Here is a 25448-nt window from a genome sequence, read left to right on the forward strand (position 1 = left end):
CTTTAACTAGCTTTTCATTTTTCCAATGGAACCTCAAATATTCCTTTGCTCCTTGGACATACCAGACAGAGGCCACCCTGGCCTGGAATGAGTTGCAGGATGAAATCATATTCTTTGTTATTTCCCAAATTAAACCTTGCATGGAGATCCATTTCTATCATTCACCCCTTGGACATCTTTAAATATGGCATTCTAATATTATTAAGTGTGCTCTTCTATCTGGCTGTCCTGGAAAACCACTTTATCAATACCTAGTGGGCCATGATTGGTAATAAAACTTAGAATATAATGAAAACCACCATGGTTAATGGGAACTGATAACAATTTTTATTAACTATATTTGAAATATATGCATTATGTAGAGACTTAGCAGTTCTTCATTAGAACATATTTGTATGGATGTTTCTTATGGTGATTGTGCCACTTGTTGCTCAAATCTACATTTCAATATTTATTGGATGGTAATGCTTTTGTCTTTGTAGTTTGGATACAATTTTTTTTAAAATAAACAGCAATAAGTTAACTCAGAACAAGTACATTCTTGTTGGAAAAAATGAGTTCTGAAATTATACTGTTAATGAAATTTATATTGAAAATATAGTCTAGGGCTGTAGTTGTAACTCAGAGGTAGAGCACTTGCCTAGAATGGGAGAGGCACTGGGTTCAATCCTCAGCACCACATAAAAGTAAGTGAATAAAACAAAGGAATTTGGTCCACTTACAATGAAAATATTAAAAAATTAAAATATAATCCTACAAAACGTTGATGTACTTTTGCCATCCATGCTGGTGAAACAATTGAACACAAGAAATCTAAGAGTTCAAGTTGGTTAAACAATCAGTGTAAAACTTAACCACATGAGACATGTGCATTCAAATACACGGTTTAGCAAGTATAATTATAGTAATATGTTTAAAGATTATGTTTTGAACTCAATACTATATAGATTTTCAACATGTATTATGCTCTATTTTCATATTTGCTTCTTTATGTACTATCAAATGTGAACAAATAAACAGTATATGTATAATAAATAAATAAGTGAAAAGAAGATCAATAGAGTAGAGGAAAGAGATTAGAGGGAGATAGAGGGAGGGAAGGCTTGGGGGCATTCTGTACCAAAGAGAAGTAAATCAAATTCCATGCATGTTTGATTCTGTCCAAATGAACCCAACTACTATGTATAACTGTAATACTTTAAGTAAAAAAAGAAAAAGCAATATATGGCTGTGTTATCTGAACTCCACAAACAATAAAATGATTCCAGTTTATATCAATGTCATCAGATACTCCAAATAAAAAGTCAATTAATTCCTGAAAAAGTTGAGTTTTAATTCAATTTATGAAACCAAAAGTCACTAGAACTTCATTTTGTCAAAACATAATCATCAGACATCACTCTGAATGCTGTTAATATTAGTTATAATAGTCTATCAACTGAAATAGAAATTGCAACTATCAATATTTACACACATGCATATATACACACAGAGACACACCTGACCTAGACCAAATGCAGCAGAATTACAAAGTTTTAGTTCTGTAGCTCTTGAAAGAAAACATAACAACAAATCCTGCATTATATTATGCTCTTTTTCTCTTTGAAGTCATTATTGGTAGTATCCTAGAAATGTCTGCCCTTAGAAGAACTCTTTTAGAAATCAACCTAAAGATCTCAGTGTGGCATTTAATATTTTGAAAATAACATTCTATATTTTAGTTAAAATTTATTCAAAGTCAAATTTTAGTCCAAATGTTCAGTTAATGGAAAGCTAAAATACAACCCTATGAAGCTTTTAACACATTGTGGATAATTTAAACCAAAGCTTGAAATATGAAATAAAACTAATCAAATGATTTTTTTCTTGCATAAATATTTATGAAGAAAAGACCCTGGAGGGTACAGACAGAAAGACAGAACCTGTAAATATTTAGGCTTTGATATGTTCACATTTGAAGAGGAAAAAAATTAAGAATTGATGAATCGATGCTATATTTTCAACAGTATTTTGTGAACTATCCACCAATTAAAAATATTCTGGTGTGATATTAAGGGTCAAGCATTTCAAGTAATTAAGCAAATAACTCAAATGTGATGAAGCTCATGATCATATTTATGAAAATTGAAAATGAAATATTAAAAGTAATTAACATTAGAAATATGCATCCTGTAATTTGGAACATATATATATGTAGCAAAAATATTATTAATTGCTTATTTAAAAACTTTACCTAATTAACATGAAGAAGTTATTTTAAATTTTTTTCTGTAATATGCTATTCAATAAAACACAATCCAAAATTCTGTGTAGACTAAGAAGATGTCCAAGCATTGGCTCTTGCCCTCATGCTGCCAGTGTACCACCTGTGCACCCTGGAAATCACCCAAACAGCATTACATCAATTAAATAATAATTTATCTCTTTCCCCATATTTTATTTATTAAAGAATGCAGTAATTGTCAAGTAGAACTTCTTGTCAGGAGGAACTGACCAGTGGACAAGTGTTATATTCCAGATGGAAGAAAAATCTTGGCTACCAGGAAACCATGACATTTAAATTATCTGGAACATCATATCAGCAGTCAATCCTGAACATGGCATTTCATGTTGCTTGTAAACACCTAACTGGCAACCCCTGATTCAGTCTTTCCTGGGCCACCTCATTCACATGAATTCCTCATCATTTTACTGTGGCAATCACCCTTATTATTCAACAGACAACCAACTCTATCAGAGTGAGCATGACTCCTCAAATTCACTCACAGAGCAACTTTCTGGGCTGCTGAAACTAGAGAAAGAATACAGGGATTCTGTTTGCTGTAGCACTAGCAAAAGTACAGAATTTTATCAAAAAAAAAAAAAAAAACTCAAAACAAATAATGGTGCCTGACTAAGCAAGGTAGTAGAAAATTTTCTCCTATTTGAGGTCTTGTTGAAACTAAAGAATCTGATGGTGGAGGCTATACCATGCAAATCCACATTTAGTTACTTATTCACAGTAGCTTCCAAATAGTTCAACTTTAATTGAATCCAGGCTTAGCAGATTTCTTGATCCCTGTTTGGAGGAGAGCAGTAGAAATCCTCATTGCATGAGCTGCCCACCCCAAATCTATAGAGCCTGACCATGGCTCTCCTATTGTTTAAGCAGTCACATTGCCTACCCTGTGGACTCAGATTGGAATAGAGGGGAAGGTAAAATTGTTTTTTCTTCTTTGCATTTCAGTTTGGGAAGTTTCTATTGACACTTTTCAAACTCACTGATTCTTTCCACAGCTGTATCCAGTGTTCTGATGATCCCATCAAAGGACTTTTCATTTTTGTCAGTGTCTTTAATTCTATCATTTCCTTTTGTTTCCTCATTACCATGCCCATCCCTCCACTTGTATTGTCCATATCTTCTTTAATGTTGTCCCCATCACATCCCTTCACATCCCTTCACATATTAATTATTCCCAACCTGGTTGTTTTAGCATCTTTTTTATATTTGTATCTGGATCAGATACTTGCTTTGAATCTTTAGATGATTTTTCTTCCTTTTTGCATGCCTATGACTTTTGGCTGAAAGTCCAACATGATATATCAGGTAATAGGAACTGAGGCAAACAGGCTTTTTTTTTTTTTTTTTTTTTTTTGCGGTGCTGGGGATTGAACCCAGGGCCTTGTGCTTGTAAGGCAAGCACTCTACCAACTGAGCTATGTCCCCAGCCCGCAAACAGGCTTTTATAAAAAAAAAATACTCTTGTAGATGGACAGAATGTCTTCATTTTATTTGTTTATTTTTATGTGCTTTGAGGGATCAAACCCAGTGTCCCACTCATGCTAGGCAAGCACTGTGCCATGGAGCTACACCTCCAGCCCCACAAACAGGCTTTTTAATGAGAGATTTTATGTTTTTCTGGCTGGGAGTCAGATTGAGTTTAATGTATCCTGGAGCTATAGGTGTAAGAAACCTCAATTTCCTCTCATATCCTTGTTTGATTATTGTTGTTCCCCCTCCCCCATTATCTTTGTGTTTCCCTGGAAAGTTCCTTTTGAAGAGTCTGTGTCTTTCAGTTCTCCCAGTTGCAACCCACTGCTATTATAATGGACCCTGTTGTTATGGTTCCAAGATGCTGAAAAGGGGACATGGTCTATAATCTAATGATTAAATCTGAAGTGTTTTTTTTTTTTTTTTTCTTTAGCAGGTCTGAATTCCTGCACCCTGACTGTCAAAGAAGTTTTTCAGCTGGTTATTTTTCCCCTCCTCTTATGAGAGAAATGGATTTTATTTGCTGTTTAATGGCCTTCAATCAGAGAAGATTTTGGAAGTGTTTCTTTGGAGAAGAACTTTGTTTTGAACACAGAATTCTCTGGGTATGTTTTGAAATGGTGACTTTTTTATTTCCTCCTACCTGAAACATGAGGGAATTTACCCCTGAGTCTTCATGAAAAGAAGCTGGTGAGTCTCGTGGGGGTAAAACTCACAAAAGTGTGGTGTATCTAAAGGTTGGGTCCCAGAAGTGTTCAACTCTTTAGGTAGTCCATATTCACCTTCACTGGTCAATTACATTTTAATTGGTTCTACTTGTTACTGGGTGCAGTTCTTCTGCTCTTCATAGACTGATACTTTGAATTCACCTAAGTGTCCAAATTTCAAAAGTCACTCTTTTGTTATGAACCTGTGATGGATCTAAGAATTGTTGTTGCTTTTCTATTTGGTTAGATTTTTTTCTCGGTTGTGAACATGAGAGTTAAAACTTCCAATATCCTCTTCTTTTACCTTTATTTTATTTATTTTTTAATGTGGTGCTGAGAATTGAATCTAGTGCCTCACATGTGCCAGGTGAGCACTATGCCACTGAGCCACAACCCCAGCCTCCAAGCTCCTGATTTTAACTCTTGTTTCCTTTTTCTTGCTTTCTCATGGTTATTTGACCCTTTATTTTCCAATTTCATTTTGATTTATTCATGGTGTTTTAGAATATATCTTTAGAGATTACTATTTTTGTTCAAGGTATTTTATTATATATATTTCAGTCTACTAGTATTAATATTTATAGCAGAGCAAGTAAAGTGTAGAAAACTTATTTCTCTTTATATCCCTTTATATTTTCCTATTTATGATATAATTCTCTCTGCATACACTGAGAATCACAACCAACAGGGTTATATTATTTGCTCCAACTATCTACCATGATTTACAAATTGCAAGAGTCTCTTTTTTTTCATTCTTCTGGCCTGATATTCTAAGATATCTTTTTTTTTTCTTTTCTTTCTGTTCAGAGAACTTCTATTAACCACTCTTAGCATGGTATTCTGGTAACAGATTCTTCTCTTATTTAAAAAATATCTTAAGAACTGGACCATATCTATGGTCACAGAACCTTGGCAGGCTGAGGCAAGAGGATCATGTGAGTCCAGGAGTTTTGGTTTTTTGTTTTGTTTTGTATTGTTTTTTGGTTTTGGTATCAGGGATTGAGCCCAGGAGCACTCAACCACTGAGCCATATTTCTAACTCTTTTTATGTTTTTTTTTTTTTTTGAGACAGGGTCTCACTAAATTGCCAAGACTGGTTCTGAACTTGAGATCCTCCTTTCTCAGCCCCCACAGCAGCTGGAATTAGAGGTGTGCACAACCATGCACTCACAAGCCCAAGATTTCTAGGCCAATGTAAGCAACATAGCATCTCTTAAAATAAAAACACCCATCTCTGAAAATAAAACTGTCCTCAACACTCAAAAATAAATTTCTGGATTACTTCATCATTTCTGAAGGGTATTTTTCCTGGATTAACAGTTCTTTTACTTACATGCTTGAAGTCTTTTGCCACCATCTTCCCCAGTTTCTGATGGGTAATCTGCTTCTATATGACTTGGGTCTTGCCTGTGGGTGAGGTCTCATTTCTCCCTCACTGCTTTTGAGAGTTTTCTTTCCTTTTTAAATTTAACAGCTGTCATAAACTTGACTATGATGTGGATTTATTCTGGATTATCCTGTTTAGAGTTTACTCATGTTTTTCAGTCTGTGTCTTTTGCCAAATTTGGGATCTTTTCAGTCACTCCTCCTTGAAAATTTTTTAACCCCACCCATTCTCTCCTCTCCTGAACTCCATAGATGTGGATGTTAGATCTTTTGCTACAGTGTCACAGTTTTTGAAGTACTGTTATTTTTTTTTTTCTTTTCTGCTTCAGTGTATTTTCTCTGTTGTTCAGATTGGGTAATTTCTATTGCTCAATCTTCAGGTTCACTGATCTTCAGTTCAGTCCATTCTGTTAAAACCATCCATTGAGGTTTGATTTTGGTTGTATTCTTCTGCAGGAAATCATCTGTCTATAACTGGAAGTTCCTATTTCCAGGATGTTTTTAATTTTTAAAATGTTTCTTTATTCTTCATCATTGCCTGCCTACATTTTGCTTATTTCCTTGATCTTGTTCAATGGGTGTTGCTCCCTCCTATATACCTAAAACAGCAGAGAATGGATAAATTTGCTGAGGACCTCACTAACAGATGTAATATTTTTATAAAGGTAGTTGCATCTTTTTTCTCAGAATATTGTGGGGGTAAATTCCTTTGTTAACTTATAGAAGTTACACTTAGAAAAAACTGAGAAAAGATAAGGATTTTTTGTTGTTGTTAAAAACAAATTGTTTTGGTTATGTGTGCTTTTTAAATTTGGATTTCCTAATACCTAAATCTTTGTGTTCTTTTTAAGCATGGATTTTTAAGTGCATCTCATAAATTTTAATATTATATTTTCATTATCAGTTCAAAATATTTTAAAATTTTAATTCTGATATAGATCTGTGGATTTTAAATGATATTTCTTCATTTACAAATATGTGAGGATTTCCTAGTTTTCTTTTTATTAAAAATTTATAAAGGCCTCGCCTGTGATTGGTATTCAAAAAAATGTCATGTTTACTTGGAAAGAATGTAAAATTTATATCTGTCAGTTGCATTGTTCTGTACATGAAGAGGGTTATGTTTATAAATGATTTTGTCTGTGTATTCAATTAGTTTCTGGAAGAGTTGGATCAGAATTGCTTACCATTTTGTTAATTTGTCCATTTAGTTGTGTACTGTCAGTTTTTGCTATTTGTTTTGAGACTATATAATAAAGTTTAGAATTGTTAAAAAAAGTAAGGAAGTGACATTAAGTCTCCAAACATCATAGGACTTCCTGGACTCATACATAATTATAGTACATAATTGTAGTACTTTGTAAAATCACCAAAACAGTAAGAGGTTGTGATATTTCCTCTCTTAAAGGCATATTTTTAGTACAATCTTGGGTTTGTAATCCCTGGAACCAAGCAGTGTTTCTGCAACCTTTTTTGTCCTGATTCTTTTTCTCATTCACTCTAGGTGATCAGTCAAAATACATTTGGACAAAAACAGCAATGTCCCCCATCACCATATCAATGTGGTCATAATTGTACCATTCTCATAACAACAGCCATCTAACTGAATCTTTGCAGAGGGCTTTTAAGAAAGTTGTCATACAAAGTCACTGACAACACTGTGTAGAGCCTGCAAGTCAGCATCTCACAAAAGAGACAGCAATCAAGGGGATTGGGTAGAGAAAGGGTGAAGTGTGTTCATTACATCTTTCCAGAAGCCCAAGTCTTCACTTTCTTGTAAAACAAGTTATGTGATCCTTTTGTACATCAGTATTTTTAGAAGAAATAGCAACATTTTTTATTTTAAAATATTTATTTTTTAAATTTTTTACAGACTGCATTTTGATTCATTGTACACAAATGGTTACATCATTTTGTTTCTATGTTTGTACATGGCATGTAGATTCCTACCATTCATGTAAGCATACATGTACATAAGGTAATTATGACTGTCTCATTCTACCATTTTTCATATCCCCCTACCTGTCATAATCTAATGTCTACATTATCTAAAGTTCCTCCATTCTTCCCTCACTTCCCCCCAAAACCCACATTATATATCATTTTCTACTTATCAGGGGAAACATTCAACCTTTGGTTTTTTGGGATTGGCTTATTTCACTTAGCATGATATTCTCCAATTCCATCCATTTATTTGCAAATGCCATAATATTATTCTTCTTTATGACTGAATCCTGTTCCATTGTGTGTATATACCACAGTTTCTTTATCCATTCATCTGTTGAAGGGCATCTAGGTTGATTCCACAATCTAGCTATTGTTAACTGAACTGCTATGAACATTGATGTGACTGTGTTACTGTAGTATGCTGATTTTAAGTCCTTTGGGTATAAACTGAGGAGTGGGATAGCTGAGTCAAAAGGGGGTTCATTTCAAGTTTTCTGAGGATTCTCCACACTGTTTTCCAGAGTGGCTGCACCAGTTTGCAGTTCCACCACCAATGTAAAAATGTTCCTTTTCCCCCACATCCACGCCAATATCTATTATTGTTTGTCTTCTTGATATTAGTCATTCTAATTGGAGTAAGATAAAATCTTAGAGTTGTTTTAATTTGCATTTCTCTAATTACTGAGATGTTGAACACTTTTTTATATATTTATTAATCGCCTGTATGTCTTCTTCTGTAAAATGTCTGTCCACATCCTTGGTCCATTTATTGATTGGGTTCTTTGTATTTTTGGTGTAAAATTTTATAAGTTCTTTATAAATTTTAGAGATAAGTGCTCTATCTGAAGTACATGTAGAAAAGATTTTCTCCCACTCTGTAGGCTCTCTTTTCACATTATTGATTGTATTCTTCACTGAGAAAAAGGTTTTCAGTTTGAGTCCATCCCATTTATTTATTCTTGCTTTGATTTCTTGTGCTTTGGGAGGCTTGTTAAGGAAGTCTGATCCTAAGTCAACATGAAGAAGTTTGGGCCTTCTTTGTCTTCTATTTGATGCAGGCTCTCTGGTCTAATTCCTAAGTACTTGATCCATTTTGAGTTGAATTCTGTGCAGGGTGAGAGGTAGAGGTTTAATTTCATTTTACTGCATATGGATTTATAGTTTTGCCAGCACCATTTGTTGAACAGGCTATCTTTTCTCCATTGTATGTTTTTAGCTCCTATGTCTAGTATGAGGTGAATATTTATGTGGGTGTGTCTCTGTGTCTTCTCTTCTCTACCATTGGTCTGCCTATCTATTTTGCTGCCAATACCATGCTGTTTTTGTTACTATTTCTCTGTGGTATAGTTTAAGGTCTGGTATTGTGATACCTCCTTTTTATTGTGGTGCTGGGGATTAGAAGCCTGAACTTTTTGCATATAAGGTATAAGTCAGTGCTTAATGGCATAATAGTTTGTAATTTCCTCTGTGCAGAAATCCCAGAGTGAGGAAATAACTAGCACAACTGACAGTGTGTATACAGGTAAGACTGAAGTGACTGCAGCGTTTTTCTATAAATCTGAAGAACCTGATTATATTACCAAGCATATTAGTTCATCATCTGTTTCCTCTGGAACTGTGGACAAACCTGTAGATTTGTGTACTAGAAAGAAAACTGATACAGAATCTACAAGTTAAGGTAAAACTTAATGTGTTTCTGTAATTATGTATCACATAAAAGTGCACCTGTATGTTTGAAAAGATAGACTTTTGAAGATATGAAGGGGCATAAGATATAAGCAGTGCTAAGAAGGAAGGTCATACTGCATTGCCAACCAAAAAATAATCATATATCTTTATTGTTAGACCTGTGATTATAGGGATTACATAGTATTGTGACTCTTGACCTGTTTGCCTAAACATAAAAGATAATAGTTTACTTAGATGGTGATTTTCTTTGTGATAATGTTTTTATTTTAGTATTGTTTAATAGTATTGCTCAAGCTTATATTTCTTTTTTATAATCCTAAAATTTTGGCAAATTATTCAATTATAGTAACTAATGTTTGGTATTGCTTTCTTCCCATTATTCCATTCTAATTGTTTATTTGTTTTTTGAGGCGGAAGAAGTGTCTCTGTAAATTGTATTACTTTATAATATATGGTAGATAATTTTTCCCCAAAAGGAGTCCTAAATAAGACACAAATATTACATTTATAGATACTTTAGAGTTTTACTATGGTAGAAGAGGAAAATGTCTACATTTTCAGACAAATTAGTAAAGCATAGTGATTTCAGAGATCATATAGAATTTAGATAACCCTTAATTTCTGATGATGAAATGTTAATGGGGCGTTTAGTTTTTGTGAGCTTTTTTATAATACAGTATCGCGTCCCACCGCGTCCCTTTCTGGCTGCAGAAAGACACGACATACGTCTGAAGCTTCAGAAGTTTATTGTGCACGGTCTTCCTTCCTTTCCTTCCTTTCTGTCCCTCTCTCTTTTACTCTCTCTCTCTCACTTTCCCCCTCCTGCGCTCTCCTCTCTCCCTCTTACTTAGCCGTTCCTCTCCTTCTCTCACTCTGCTCTCGCCTGCTTCGGCCGCTTCTGCACTCTCCTGCTTTCATCCGCTTCTGCGACCGACCTTCCACCTCTCTCTTGCACTCTCATCTGCATAACCCCCTCCCCCAGGAAGACGCCAAGCTTATATACACTTCAACCAATCAGGGGAGAGTACACGAGGTAAACGCGCGGACAGCTGCAGGCATAGAACAGTTACACGAGGGAGGCATGCTCTAATCAATTAGCCACTCATCAGAATTTGCTGGTTGTTTACTGTATAGCTAGCCGCTTTTGGCCCAGCGCCAGGCGCCATCTTGACTATGCCCGAGGCTAAACCCCGACAGATCCCCCTTCTTTATTATTAAACTAAGGCTCGGGACCGTGTCTGTCTTAGGTTGAGTGGTCAGCATATGTCCTTACCCGTCATCAGAGTCTGCAGAGCATGCTGCAGCTCCTGTCTTAGGTTGGTACACAGCCACCTTCTTCATTACCCGTCCTTGACTACCGATCCAGCATCAAGAGCCACACTAATGGGGGGCTGTCAGCCTTTAGGGCGGTCATGGCCTGATGGAAGATAATTTGATCTTTCTATCGGCTAGCTCGTAGATGCATGCCAAAACAAATGGAGAGAAGGAGGCCAAGGCAGAGGAATACTATCCTAGCTCCTAAGCCTGCCCACTGTTTGACAAATCTATAAACATTAACAAAATAGACCGACAATTTTTCTAGGTAACCCAGCCGCGGTGCTGAAATACAATACGGATAACACAAACAGCTCTTAAAAAGTAAATACATCCCAGTCCCAAAAGTTCTTGCAAGGTATCCACTTGTTGTTGTAGCAAGTCCATTCTCCAATTTGCAAGAAGTAAACCTGCTGTTAGATGTTGGTTCAGAGTCTCTATGGTCTGTAAGGCTGCAGCTGTATTTTCGGCCAAATGATCATTGTTACTGTATGGTTGTGTCATTGCTGCTACTGCAGAGACTGCAATGGCAGTGATCACGGCTGCTGCAATGCCAAAGCCTCTTCTGTTTCTTGATAATAGCACTGGCAATTCTGTATCTGCAACAGAAACTGGGACTGGTAGGAAAGTAGGAATGCGCATCAGAATCCAGCACTGTGAGAGATATTAGTAGTGTTAGTTAGCAGAAACATGAAGAGAAGAAATACACAAGCTGGCATGGGAGGAAAGGTAATATTTCTGGTATAGTTAAGGTCAGCAGAACAAGTTGTCCTACTCTGGGTCTGATCAGCATGATTCCAATAGTAAAGTGCAAAGGTTCCTCCTGTTAAAGCAAAAAAAAAAAGGCTAGAGATCGGTGTATTCTTGTCTAGGAATCACGAGTTGGGCTGGCAGACCTGTAGAGGGATTGGTGAAAATTAAGAGAAGGAAGGATCATCATTGCGAGGAGGAGCAGCATCACTTGCATGTTATAAAACTCTGGTCAGCCTTTCTGGAATCCAGACTGGAGTCTGTTGATCCTGTGGGAAGATACAAACAGACCCTCGGACCCTTAGTATATAGAATTCCACTTGTTAGGACATAACTCTTAATAACCTTGTTTTTAGTTTAGTGATGACACAAAGCAAGTTTAAACCCTTTTATTTACCAACCTATGAAAACACCAATAATGTTTAAGTATGTTACCCCATGTAATTTAAGGAGTTAAAAGTACTTGATGTTATTTAACAATTAGCATTTCAACTTTGTAAATTAACTAGACGTCTCTGCAAACACATTTGAGTAATCCCCTACATGTTAACTCCAATTTATTTATTTTATAAAAACCAAGATATCAGACAAGTGTCCTGAACAGGATCTGCTGCCTCTTTCCTGTTGAAGAAAAGTCCTAGAAGCAATTGATATTAGACATATTATTAACATCAATATTTTATTAGCTTAACCACCTAGAGAGTTGTGAGTTATTTTTAAAGACATTTTACTTTTATTAGTTTACCCAATTTGAATTGAACCTTTTTAAATCACGTGAATAAAAGTATTTGGATCCATTTTTAAATTTTAATTTTAAGAGCGCTCAGTTTTGACAAAACATGACATTAGACACAACAACACAAAAATAACACACCACACACACAATTTGGTACCACTTCATAAATTGAAATTAACTAATTTTACCGGGCAATGAGTTTGCCTTCTGTGAACTTTTACCGGGCTTTCAGCCTATTAACCTCTCTCTGTTACCGGGCTTAAAGCCTATTAATTTTTCTCTGTTACCGGGCTTAAAGCCTATTAATTTTTCTCTGTTACCGGGCTTAAAGCCTATTAATTTTTCTCTGTTACCGGGCTTAAAGCCTATTAATTTTTCTCTGTTACCGGGCTTAAAGCCTATTAATTTTTCTCTGTTACCGGGCTTAAAGCCTATTAATTTTTCTCTGTTACCGGGCTTAAAGCCTATTAATTTTTCTCTGTTACCGGGCTTAAAGCCTATTAATCTACCTGTTACCGGGCTTAAAGCCTATTAATCTTTTATACTTACTTAATACTTACCTTGGATGTACCCGGGGTCCCGGGTTTCGGCACCAGCTATCGCGTCCCACCGCGTCCCTTTCTGGCCGCAGAAAGACACGACATACGTCTGAAGCTTCAGAAGTTTATTGTGCACGGTCTTCCTTCCTTTCCTTCCTTTCTGTCCCTCTCTCTTTTACTCTCTCTCTCTCACTTTCCCCCTCCTGCGCTCTCCTCTCTCCCTCTTACTTAGCCGTTCCTCTCCTTCTCTCACTCTGCTCTCGCCTGCTTCGGCCGCTTCTGCACTCTCCTGCTTTCATCCGCTTCTGCGACCGACCTTCCACCTCTCTCTTGCACTCTCATCTGCATAACCCCCTCCCCCAGGAAGACGCCAAGCTTATATACACTTCAACCAATCAGGGGAGAGTACACGAGGTAAACGCGCGGACAGCTGCAGGCATAGAACAGTTACATGAGGGAGGCATGCTCTAATCAATTAGCCACTCATCAGAATTTGCTGGTTGTTTACTGTATAGCTAGCCGCTTTTGGCCCAGCGCCAGGCGCCATCTTGACTATGCCCGAGGCTAAACCCCGACAATACAGAACACAAAATATTTTTATACAGATGTTTTCTAAAATCCTCCTCTCCATTTCTTGATTTAGCAACGTTTTGAAAAGATTTATGAAACAGAAACTGTATGATTGTGTAATGTAGTTTCATAGTTCACTACCTCATTAATTTTTTGGCATGCACTTTGTGTAGTATTGTATTTATTGTGAATAGTAACTGTAAACTTGGTATTACTGAAGAAGCTCAAAATTGGATGTAAAATTTACCAAAATATAGAAATTACCAAAATATCATAGCTAAACCCCCCTAGACTGTAGTATAGAAAGTCTTGTCCTTTTTTCAGTCCTGGGGAAATCTTTGATGTTCAGAACATCTTAAATGAAATAATAAATTGTTCTTTTTCTTTTGTCAGTGGAAAATAAAACAGTTTTATTTGGAAGTGGTAGGAGACTTTAATTTGCAGATTTGCGTTCCAGTAATTCTGGAGATTTTGCCTTTGGTCCTAAAGATAAGATTAAGAAGTTATTTTAATCATGTTAACAGAACAAAACATAACTTAAAGAACCATTCTTTGTTACAGTGTTGTCACTAAAGTATCACTTTCCCATTTACTAAGTGTTCTCATATTGAAGGACTTCTATGATTGATTGTATTAGGGATTGAACCCAGGGGTCCTCTATCACTGAGTGTACATTGCCCACCCCTTTTTAAAATTTTATTTTGAGGCAGGGTTTCATTAAGTTGCTAAGGCTGTTCTTAAACCTGTGATTCTCCTGCCTCAGCATTCACAATCACTGGAATTACAGATCTACAGGACAACACCCTGATTAATTTTATTATTAATAATATAACCATAAGAATTTTTAAATTTTGTACAAATTATTCTAATGGTTTTCCCTGTCCTTAAATGCAGAGCTATTTTTCAGTTTTGAAAAAATTCTGACTTTGGTAATGTTATTCTTTTAACTATATGTATTTTTAGGTTTGATTTGTTGATATTTCAAGAATTAGGAATCTACTTTTTCCACCCTTCTTAAGGTACTAGGGATTGACCCCAGTGCCTCACACATGGTAGGCAAGCCCTCTACCACTAAATTTTATCTCCATCCCTGAATCTGCAATTTTTAAGGAGATAATTTGTATTTTAGTATTATGGTCATGCTAATTTATGGTGCTGAAATAAATTTATAAATGATGTGCTTTCTCATTCTCTATCAGTGATATTTCTATTTTTAATCTATTTGGTAATATTTTTATAAAACAGTACATTTGTGCAAATTATTTCATCATTTAATTGTTTCAAGATTATTAGCATAAGGCTGTTCATTTTTATTCTCATTCTTATGTCTTTCGTATCTGTGAAATCATGTAAATTTCATGTCTGAACCATCTAAACTGTTCTTACATATGATGTTTGATTTATGGGATAAATTTTATTAAAGGTATATGCTTAAATGATTAATGCAACTCAAATAACTATTATCCCCACTTTAGTTACACTTTTTTTTTCACAGCTTCCACTACTGTAGAGCAGTAAACTACTTTTGGATATAATGTTACATTAGAATTCATGACCTCCCCTTTAACATGTCTCTTTATTTTTTTTTCCTAATAGCCTAAAAAGTAAAAGAGCTAATAAGTCAGCACATATAACAATATAGTGGGTACAGTTTTCTGCAAAAAAAAATGCCAAATGAAATTTGGTGTGTTTGCTGCTTATTGCTCAGTATAACAAAGTACTCTCTCATGATTGCATATTAACATATAAAATAGGAATAACATAAGGAGGAAGACTTACTTAAATAAGTCTTACTCACTACATTCTGTCCTCACCATCACTTCTCCATTTTTGTGAGATCATTCCATTCACCATCTGCTTTTCTTACTTTCTTACTTTGTTTTACTTAATTTATTTTGTTCTTAAGGTTTGACAGGAATCAGGAATCAGTGTGCTTGTGTTTTCACAGAAACAGCTTTTGGCTTTCTCAGTTCTTTTTTTGTTTTGTTTAGTTGCAGATTATCAGATTATATTTGTTTCCTTGGGTATTGAATTCTTGCTTTAATTTAAGATGTGCTTGTTATAGTAACTGAAAGTATAAATTCCTTGCAGTTTTGTGTGTGAGTTGACCTTGCCAGAATATTTTAAACTTTTTTGGGTGGGGTTGGTTCTGGGATTGAACCCAGGGATGCTTTACTGAGCTTCAGTCCCAACCTTTTAAATTTAAAACAGAAAATTACTAAGTTACTTAAAATTTCACCAGATTGCTGAGACTGCCTTTGAAATTTCAGTCCTCTACCCTCTACCTCCCTAACCATTCTACTTAGCTTATTTTAAACATTTTAATAGTTGTATCAGTTGTTGAAAATGATAATGTTGCACTAATAATTTAAGAGCAGGATTTTAAAAACCTTTAAAAAGTAGATTATGTGGTTTACATATCCTCAATTTTTCCTCAGATAAAAATTTCCAGTGGGCAAATACTGGAGCAACGGTGTTTGGAACACAGACAACCAGTGAACCTGGTGAAGATGAAGATGGTAGTGATGAATAAGTAGTTCATAGTGAAGATTTTCATTTTGAACCAGTAGTGTCATTATCAGAAGTAAATGTCAGGGAATGAAAATTTTACTAATTACTTAATTTTCATTTTAAGCTTAAAACTTACCCTGGATTGATTTGTTAGGATTATGGTTGCTTTCTTTCAGAACACTTGTAATCTGAAGTAATAGCTCTATTTGTTAGACATCCGTTTTTTTTTTTTTTTTTTCACTTTTGTCTTTTGTTTTCGATACTGGGGCTTTAACCCAGGAGTAATTTGCCACTAAGCTACATCCTTATTTCTTTATTTTTTATTTTGAGACAGGGTATTGCTAAGTTGATTAGGTTCTCATTAAATTGCTGAGGCTGGCCTTGAACTTGAAATCCTCCTACCTCTGCTTCCAGAGTCACTGGGATTACAAGCGTGTACCACTGTGCCTGGCTTAGGCATTCAGCTTTGAAGTATACTTCTGGTTGTTTTTTCTTGTTTTTTTCTTTTTTTTTTGTTTTGTTTTATTTTTGTTTTAGCAGTGCTGTGGATTAAACCCAAGGACCTCAGAAATGCTATGCAAGTGCTGTATCACAGATCTACCTGAGCCCTTTTTTTAAAGTTTGTATAGATTTTGCTTTGTAATTAGTATATGCAATTGTTGGGAAGAAATAACTTTTTTCATATGTTGTTAGAATATCATGTTTGTTGTCATACTGTATATCTGGAGATAAAGTAATTTCCATAATTGCCAAAGTCATTTCAGTAAAAAGTAACCTTTTACAGTTTTTGGACAAGAATGTTATTTTAGGAAAATTATTTTGTCATTTTTCAACATCAGTCAGTAGTTAATATTTCTTTTCAAGAACCAGCATTTTTTGAAGCCTCTTAACCTATAAAGTAAAATCTATTAATGTCCTTACAAGGAAAATCTGTTCAAAAATTTGGATTTTGGAATTTATTATGGAATTATAAGCATCAGCTTACAAATGAGCCTCATCTTTTTTCATAGGTAGAAGTAAAATCTGGAGAAAAAGATGAAGAAATTTTGTTTAAAGAGAGAGCCAAACTTTATAGGTGGGATAAAGATGTCAGTAAGTGGAAGGAGCAAGGTGTTGGAGATACAAAGATTCTTTGACATACAATGAAGAATTACTATTGGATCCTAATGAGAAGAGGTCAGGTGTTTAAAGTGTGTGCAAACCATGTTATCACCAAAACAATGAGATTAAATCCCCTAAATATTTCAAATAATGCTTTAGTTATGACTGCTTGAGATTATGCTAGTGAGTTTCTAACTTTGGATGCTAATTTTCTTACTTTTTTGGACTTTTCTAAAAACTATAAGGAACATAAAACAATTTATAAGTTATGTCAATATTCTGGTCACTTGTTTTTCCAATAGATGGAAAAGCAAAAGTGGAACAACTTGCAGTGAAATTTAAAACAAAAGAAATGACTGAGTCTTTAAGAAAAAATTTGAAGAATGTCAACAAAATTTATTGAAACTCCATAGAGAAGTATCTATGGCAGCAGAGTTATCAAAGGAGACAAATCCTTTTTTGATGTTTGTGTGGATGGTGAACATTTGAATTATTTTCAAATGTTGATTTCTGAACTGCTGAGAACTTCAGAGCACTGTGCCTTGGAGAGAAGAGCTTTGGTTTTAAGAACTCTATTTTTCACAGAGTAATTCCAGAATTTGTTTGCCAAATAAGTACTAACTACCTGTAGTAATTGAAGTCAAAAAGAATGTATACCACAGTAACTTGGGGAATTTGTGAATTTCTTCTTGACCTCATCATGTAGTTTTCTTAAGATTTCTTTTGCTTTCCCAAATAAGAGTGTCATCACCACGGGTTCCCTAATTCTGCCCAGAAGTTTCAAACTTACAAGGGTCCAAATTTCTAACACCTGAAACATGCTGAAACTTGAGGGCGGAGAAGAGGACTTTTTTATTTTTTATCTTCATTCAAAAAAAAGTATTGAATTTTCAAAATGCATTCTAAAGGAAAGTGGGTGGTCAGGATTTACCCTATAGTGGCAACTTCTATGTATAGTTTATGTTTTACTCACAATTCCTATTAATTGAAATCTTTCTTTCCCAGGGGGAGATATCACAAAATGTAATGGAACAGAAGGACAGTCCATTTATTGAGATAAATTTGGAGGTGAGAACTTTGATGTGAAGCATACTGTTCCTGATTTACTCTCTACAGCCAATTGAGGCCAAATACTAATAATTCTCAATTTTTATGGCATTGAACAAATCAGAACATTTGAACTTTAGCATGTAGTATTTGGTTTTGTTAGGGACAGCATGGATATTGTGAAAAAGATTGAATCATTTGGTTCTCCCAAAGGATCTGTTAGTTGAAGAATTAGTATCATAGAATGTGGCCAGATACAAAATCATTGTATTTCATAGTAAGTTTTATCTGTATAAGCAGTTGGTTTGAAGCTTAGCTGTTACAGATAATATGGTAACTATGTTCAGATTTTGAAAATGAACATTTCCAATGTATAAATGTAAAATTGCAGCTTATAGCACTTATCACTTTTTAATGAGTTATAATTGACCTTGCGTGGTTGAAATAAAAGTTTAAACACTTGTATTTCAGGTATACTTTTGTTTATCTACTCCTGACATATCTGTATTAAAATGGGATATTAACTTATTTTGTTATAAGAAATAAACCTTTACAGACTACTGAAGAAATAGGATATAGGAAATTTAATTCTAGTTCCTTTAAAGATATTTTAACTTGTTGCATGGATGTATATACCATTTGAATAAAGGGACAACAACTTGGATAATTTTATTTTAGATCTGAAATATGTTTGGTAAACTTAACTATCAGTGAGCTCCTTTATGTGTAGAGACTCATTTATGAATGCATAGAGCCACAGAAGATAATTAACCAAAGTGTTCTTCTATAATCTTTACACATCCTGTATGGTCACAAATTAAATTTTAGAGCACCTTCTTTTCTTAAGATATGTAGCTTCCTGAGACCTTTCAAAAGGTATTGATATTTACATTGGAAACAAGTTCATCATATTTCCTTAGATTTTTCTTTTAACTTTTCTGTCATGTGTCTTTACTACCTCAAAAACTTCAGCTTGGTCCTGACGATAAATTGAATTTTTTCCTTGTTGCTGTTGTGCTAGAGTATGAATATTTTAAAAAGGCCTATACCATGTTATTTGGTTAAAGATTTGCTTTATACTAGATTGTTGCAGCACCTTTTTCTGATGAATTTTATAGGAGAAATAAAGTGACAATTGGTAATAGCCATGACATTTTAAACATTCATTACTTGTGTATCTAATTGTCTGTTCATTTTTGTACTAGAAGTAAGGAGGACAAGTAAAGAAAGGTCTATACTATAAACTGCCACATAATTTTCTCAAGTTTGATATGCAACAGAAATGGTTTGTGTCAAAGGAAGTGTAACCAAACTACTAAAGAAAGATATTTTTATTGGCTTTCTCAATGTAGAACTACAAAGAATTTCATTAGAGCACAAAATTTTGTATATTGCAACCGTGCATATTGACTCCCTTCTTTTATGTTCTTTTCAGTGAACATACCTCATTTTTTTTATTGAGGAAAGACAGATTTATTCCCTGTTGTATGGTAATTTAGAAATAAGGTATCCTATAGTGAATACCTGTGAAATCATCTGTTAGAGATGATTACAGGGACATCATGTGTGTTTTGTGTAAGGAGTGATGGAACACCAGCATATTCATGACTAAATCTACTTGGTCACAAAGTCAGATAACTAAAATAAACCTACTCCAAATTTTTCAGTTGAATTACTTGAACCTTCAAGGAAACAGTAGACCACATATATGTACATTTAATATTTAGAATTTGCTCCTTTGGCAATCTATTTAAATTGATTTGAATAGTGTGTTGTAATTTTTAGCTGAGACAGTTAATGCTGTCTTGATTTTAGAATAAATTCTAAGTAAATGCAAGTGCTTTTAAAGAATTTTTAAATAGATTTTCATGTAGCCTAAAATATTAAAATTAAAAGCTTCAAAGATGTTAACCGAAAAACTTGACTAAATGACATGTAAGCTGATTTTTCCAGTATTGCTATTTCAAAGACACTTAAAAGTGGCTTGAGGCTTTTATAAGAACTGTCTTTGTGTTACATTTCAGGAAAGAACTTTGTGGTTTCTGTTATTTAAATGCTAATAATGTATTAAACCCAATCTATTTTTTTCAAATTTGCTGGATTTTATATTGTCTTATTAAAATCTACTTAAACATAGAATAAAGTAATTCCAGTATTTATGCATTTTAAGCAATACTTTATACAAAATTGAGTATTGGTGTAGTTTATTTAGATAGGAACTACTTTGCTAAAGTATTTCTGTTATAAAATTTTGGCAATTGAGAACTATAATCCAGAGTATCTAGTTTTCAATCCAGATATGTAGTTGACAATCATTTTAGAAAAGGGATTATGAAAGAAGTGTTCAAACAACCATTCCCCTCATTCAGTCTCTGTTTAATAAAGATTTTAGGTTGACATAACATTAAGCACCCGTGAAATGCTACGCACTGCTATTGGTACTAGGAAAAGCTAGTTTGGTTTTGTGGTTTTAGTAATCCATGTTTTCCTGGAGTTTACATTCTAAAACTTTTTGACATACTGTTTTCCTGCATGCGGAACACAGGCAGGGAAAGCAAAGAGGTTTCTATGCCTACCTATCTGCTGTATTCTTGATTTTCTTCTGTATGACAGCAAATGTCACTTTTGATAAAGAGGCAAGTGTATTTGTAAGTGCAAATGCATGCCAAGTGTGCTTAGGGACCAGAGGCCTCTGCAGTTTTGGTTTCAATTCTCCAGCACCAGGTCCATGGTATGGTGCCCAGAGGGCCCCTTGGGGCGAGGGGGAGCAATTTTTCCTCTTACCCACGATGACTCAAAAGGGCAGATACAACACTACTTATTACTCATAAAGTTAACCTCAGAGAATTACATATTTGTAGCATGAGGACAACTCAGCAGGGTCAGCCTCTTGCAGGACCAAGATGCTTTATGACAGCAGTGCAACACAGCATTCACCCTCCTGTCCTGTATAAGCTCCCCACCTGGCCTCCTAGCATGCCCTGGGGGTGGGGCTGTTGTGCCAGGATGCACCTGCAGTGCACAAGCCCTGCCTCCATGCCTTGCTACAGGTTTGAGCGCATTTACCGGGGAGACCCCTGAGGCCACTGCACGCCATGGAGCCCCGGGTTGTGAGCCACCAGGGCAGTATTTTATAGTAGAGCATCTCAAAAGCCCATAGGGACTCGGAGGCTGCTGCTCCAGTGAGGACACTTTCCTCTGTCCTCAGGTGGGCTGTGAAGCCACAGCCCAGAACCGCCTGTGATTCGCTGGGGTTTGGACCTCTGGGAGAGAAGGCTCTGGGGATTCCAAGGTGGTCTGTGCCAGGTCTTCTCATGCTCAGAGGAGGGTGGACTTGATCAGTCAGCCAGATGGGCTGGGGCCAGTCACACACAGGAGAGGGAAGCTTTCCCTTAAAAAGAAAAAAGTCACTGTAGCTTTTGCAAGGTTTATGTTCTACAAAGCACTTTGAAAGCATTGTTGAACTTTTGTTTGCAGGGATGTGAGTGAAACAGGGGCAAACAATATTTTTAAAGACTTCTTATTTTGAAGTATTTTTAAATTTACAAAAAAAACCCAAAAATTCCAGAGTGGTGAGAAGAATTCTCGTGGCCTTCATTTAAATTAACCCGTTAACATTTTGCCACATTTGCTTTACTGAAAGACTCTCCGTCCCCCTATCCGAGGAAGATCGCGCGAAGACACTGGCTGCAAGTGCAAGAGGCTGTTTATTGATACACAGGCGCCTGCGGGTGCTCAGCAAAACCTCAGCTGGAGCTTCGGAGAACTGGCACACCGGGCTTTGGGGAACAGGGTTTTTATAGGGTGAAGGGGCAGGTTTCATGCGCGCGGTAAGCAACAGGTTTCTTATTGGCTATTTTGAATCCAGCACATAGGTCACCTAAAGGGTAAGGTGGTTTTTCAAATTTTTGCTTGACATCTTCATGGTTCCTGCTTATCAGTGTAACGGCCTCCGAGCAGGGCGTGCTGTTGAGAGCATGGTGGTATCTGTGCTGCTAACTGTCTCAAGGACAAACAGGACTGCTGGGCCACTGTGCTTACCAAGGTTGTTAAGAGATATTTGTCTGAGAAATGTGCAGTTGCCTGGAGACCTTATCCGTCAAGGACGGGAGCGGGACTTAGCCCCGACTCAGGGTTCAAGGCATGGAGCTGGGGCCTTTCATTCCCCCCTTTTTCTTTATCATGGATAGAATCCTATATCCATTTGTCCATCCTGCCTCGGTTATAGAGAGTATTCATCAGTTTGCTTAATCATTTGGTACTGCTGAGTAAGGACCATAGTCTGGATTGTTTAAAGGGAATAATACAGACTTCTCCCGGCAGGGAGAAGGGGGCCATGGCTGATGTTCTAAAAGTCCCAAGAAGTGAGCGCACCCTTCATCTTTTATAGGTTAAAGTCTCTTTTGTTCTTCAGTTCTTTCCCCCTTACCTTTCTCTCCTTCCTGCCTAAGTGACTAGGCCTGGTTTTGCATTAAGTGAGAAACCATGGGCAGGGGGAGGGCCAAGGTGATTCAGGCAGGTAAGGGCCCAGGGGGCATTAATTAGCATCTCCTTGCTTGCAGTCCTTGATAAAGGCAGGTAAATTTGGTAATCAATGAGCTCCGGAGATCCTTGACATTCCATTCTTACAGAGGCAGTCTCCAACTTCCAAAGGCAGATGTCTTCATGGCTTCATTTCCTCAAATTGACCTGATTTCCTATTTCTACACTAACTACCTGTCCTTAATTCTTGCTTCATTTCCCCCTTTAGCTATAGGAACTCCCAACTGCTTTAAGTAAAAGGGGGCATCGGTCATTCTGGCTGCTTCGAAGCTGAAAGGGGGCAGCGAGGGGCAAGCAGTTTTGAGTTCCTTTTTTAAAAATTGGGTCAATCGAGGTGTCCAAGGTAGAAGTCTGGTTGGGGAAGAGCAGGTTGTAAAGTCATCTGGGGGTGGGTTCTTCTATGATAGAAGAACAAAAAGACATGAGTACTGAAATGAGATTAGTACAAAGTAAATGTTGCAGCATCTGGAACATGCGACTGAGTATCATGAAAATGACAGAAGTCAATCTCTCACCAGGCGGGTGGAAGAATTGAGAAATTGTTCTCATAACTAGACCTAGCAAAGGCTGGAAAGGACAAGGCCTTTATTTGGGAACTTTAACATTGTCCAGGTTATCAGGAACGTAAACACAACATTTAACTCTTAATGTCATAGATATCCCAAAAAATATAGTTAAGCTACTTAATGTCATCTGATTTTTGTAAAATATCCCTTTATTGGTATAACCTGTGTTTAGTAGAGAGCTCTATACTTCTGTTACTTAGGGCTTGATAATCATACGAGCAAACATAGATTAAGTCTACCTGTGTAGCTTAGGAAGGTCTGCAGGCCTTAAACTGACTAAAAACTTCTGACTCTGGCAGTTTCTCTTGATAGTTATCAGGCACATTTGCTGAAGAATCTTTCTTTTATTTGTAGCTTCCAGTCTTTATTCTAGTGGGCTAATACAAGTGTACATCTTAAGTTACATTTAATTATTATTTCTTTTAAATGCCCAAGAATGGCTATATTTTGGTTTTAACTGTTTTGCTGGATGTCTAAGATCAAGCTGGTCAAATTGACCTGGTTCCTGTCTTGTTAAAGAGTCAGCTGATTTCCCACAGGGGCCACTCGTAGAGAACTTAAGAGAAGCTTCTTAGCTCCTCCAGTGCCATTGGTTAGGCAGGGTCTCCTTGATGAGGTGACTTCCTTTGGAAGCATTAAGGGATGTCTCCCTTTTTCCATGACCCTCCTCTGCAGCAGATGCACTGAGTGATTTTTCATCCTCTAGTCTCAACAATCTCCTTGATCAGGAGGTTGTGTGACACAGAGTTGCAAAGCTCCTTAGAGAAGTTCTCTTGTTCGTGGGTTCAGGCTGACTGAGGACAAAAGATCCAAATACTGGCCTATCTTGCCTTCTGTATTTAATTCCAATCTCTAAGTTTGATCTTAATCATCCAGCAAGCCAGTTTCACCAGTCATAAAGTAAGAGTACTGGGCTTTAACTTTAATGTCCAAAACTTTACAGTTATTTACTCTTTTATCTAACTGGAGTCTGCAATAGTACTGGAAGTTACCACTATCTGTTCTATAGGTGATGGCTTATTATCACAAGTTACCTAGGTTGCGTGTTCTTGAAGCAGCTACTTCTGCAAAACATTAACAGGTAACAGTTTCACAAAATGAAATTAGCAAGAGTAAAAATATATTCTGCTTGTATAATAGCTATCTTGAATTTTGACTGAGAACCACATTATATTCCCTATTTGAGATCATAGTAATTTTACAACAAAAACCAATTTTTTGATTATAACTTTAAATAAGCTGAAGTCTGACTTATTTTGGAGTCACTCTAACATGCAGTAAGGTGGGAGGCAGAGCCTTATCTCAGGTAAGGCGTGACTCTTTACAGATCTTAAGTGTTCTAATTCTGATGTTGATTTTGCTTCTTCCTTAAATATCATTAAGTAGTCTACATATACTGTTTCCTGAGTTTATATAAACTTTATAATTAACACAATTTAACATTGTATCTTAAAACATGAATCAAAGAAAGGCTGAGAGAGCTTTTAACTCTCCTTTTGTGTGATAAAGTGGCAAAATACCTTCATGTTTCACAAAATTATCCTTTAAACAAGTCAGGCTCTAACTTTTATAAATACATTTATATTTGAAATTCTTTATCTTAGTGTAAAAAGTTACAAATTTTACGTATACCCTATTGATAGCAGGTCGTATAATAGAACATTAAATGATAAAAATAAATCCCCAATTAAAATTTACTCTTTATAAGTTTAAGATTACCATTACAGACAAGTTTAATCTGGAGAATAGCAGCTTGATAAATTCCCTGCTTTAAAAACTTGTATACCTGGAAAATATGAACACATTTAATATACAACTAGAAACCATTTCACAATTACCTTGACACTTTTTTTCTTACCAAATTTAGTTTTTTAAGAAAAATGTAGACTCTGTAACACAGTACAATACTCTAACAGTTGTTTAACCATAATTGTATACACCCCAATTGTTAAGACTAATTGTTCTAAAGAATAAAACTTAATAGACACAAAGTTAAGAGTAAATTAGTGTTTCTAAGAAATCCTTGCCATTTTACCATGCCATTTTACCATATAGATTAAACTTTGGTTTATATCAGAACATTAGTATTTCACCTTAGGAAAAACCTTAAATAGCTTTAGCTGTTTCACATACATACAACCAACTTAGTTTCACACAAACTTGTTGAAACTTGCCCTTTACTTACACAGACTTTCTTAGCACTTACTTAGACCCTCATGTATTTCATCACACAAGCACTTTCTAACCCAGAAACATTTCCTTTTCCCTTTTACTAAATATATTTCCATACCC

General features: G+C 35.8%; 1 non-coding gene across 1 annotated transcript; it reads right to left on the reverse strand.

Moving 5' to 3' along the window:
* Nucleotides 1-3631: 3631 nt before the first annotated feature.
* Nucleotides 3632-3716, reverse strand: Trnav-uac (transfer RNA valine (anticodon UAC)). The gene has a single exon. It is a non-coding gene; the product is annotated as a tRNA-Val (tRNA).
* Between the last annotated feature and the right edge of the window lie 21732 nt (nucleotides 3717-25448).

The sequence above is a fragment of the Sciurus carolinensis genome, unplaced genomic scaffold (assembly GCF_902686445.1).
Source record: "Sciurus carolinensis unplaced genomic scaffold, mSciCar1.2, whole genome shotgun sequence".
Taxonomy (NCBI): Eukaryota; Metazoa; Chordata; class Mammalia; order Rodentia; family Sciuridae; genus Sciurus; species Sciurus carolinensis.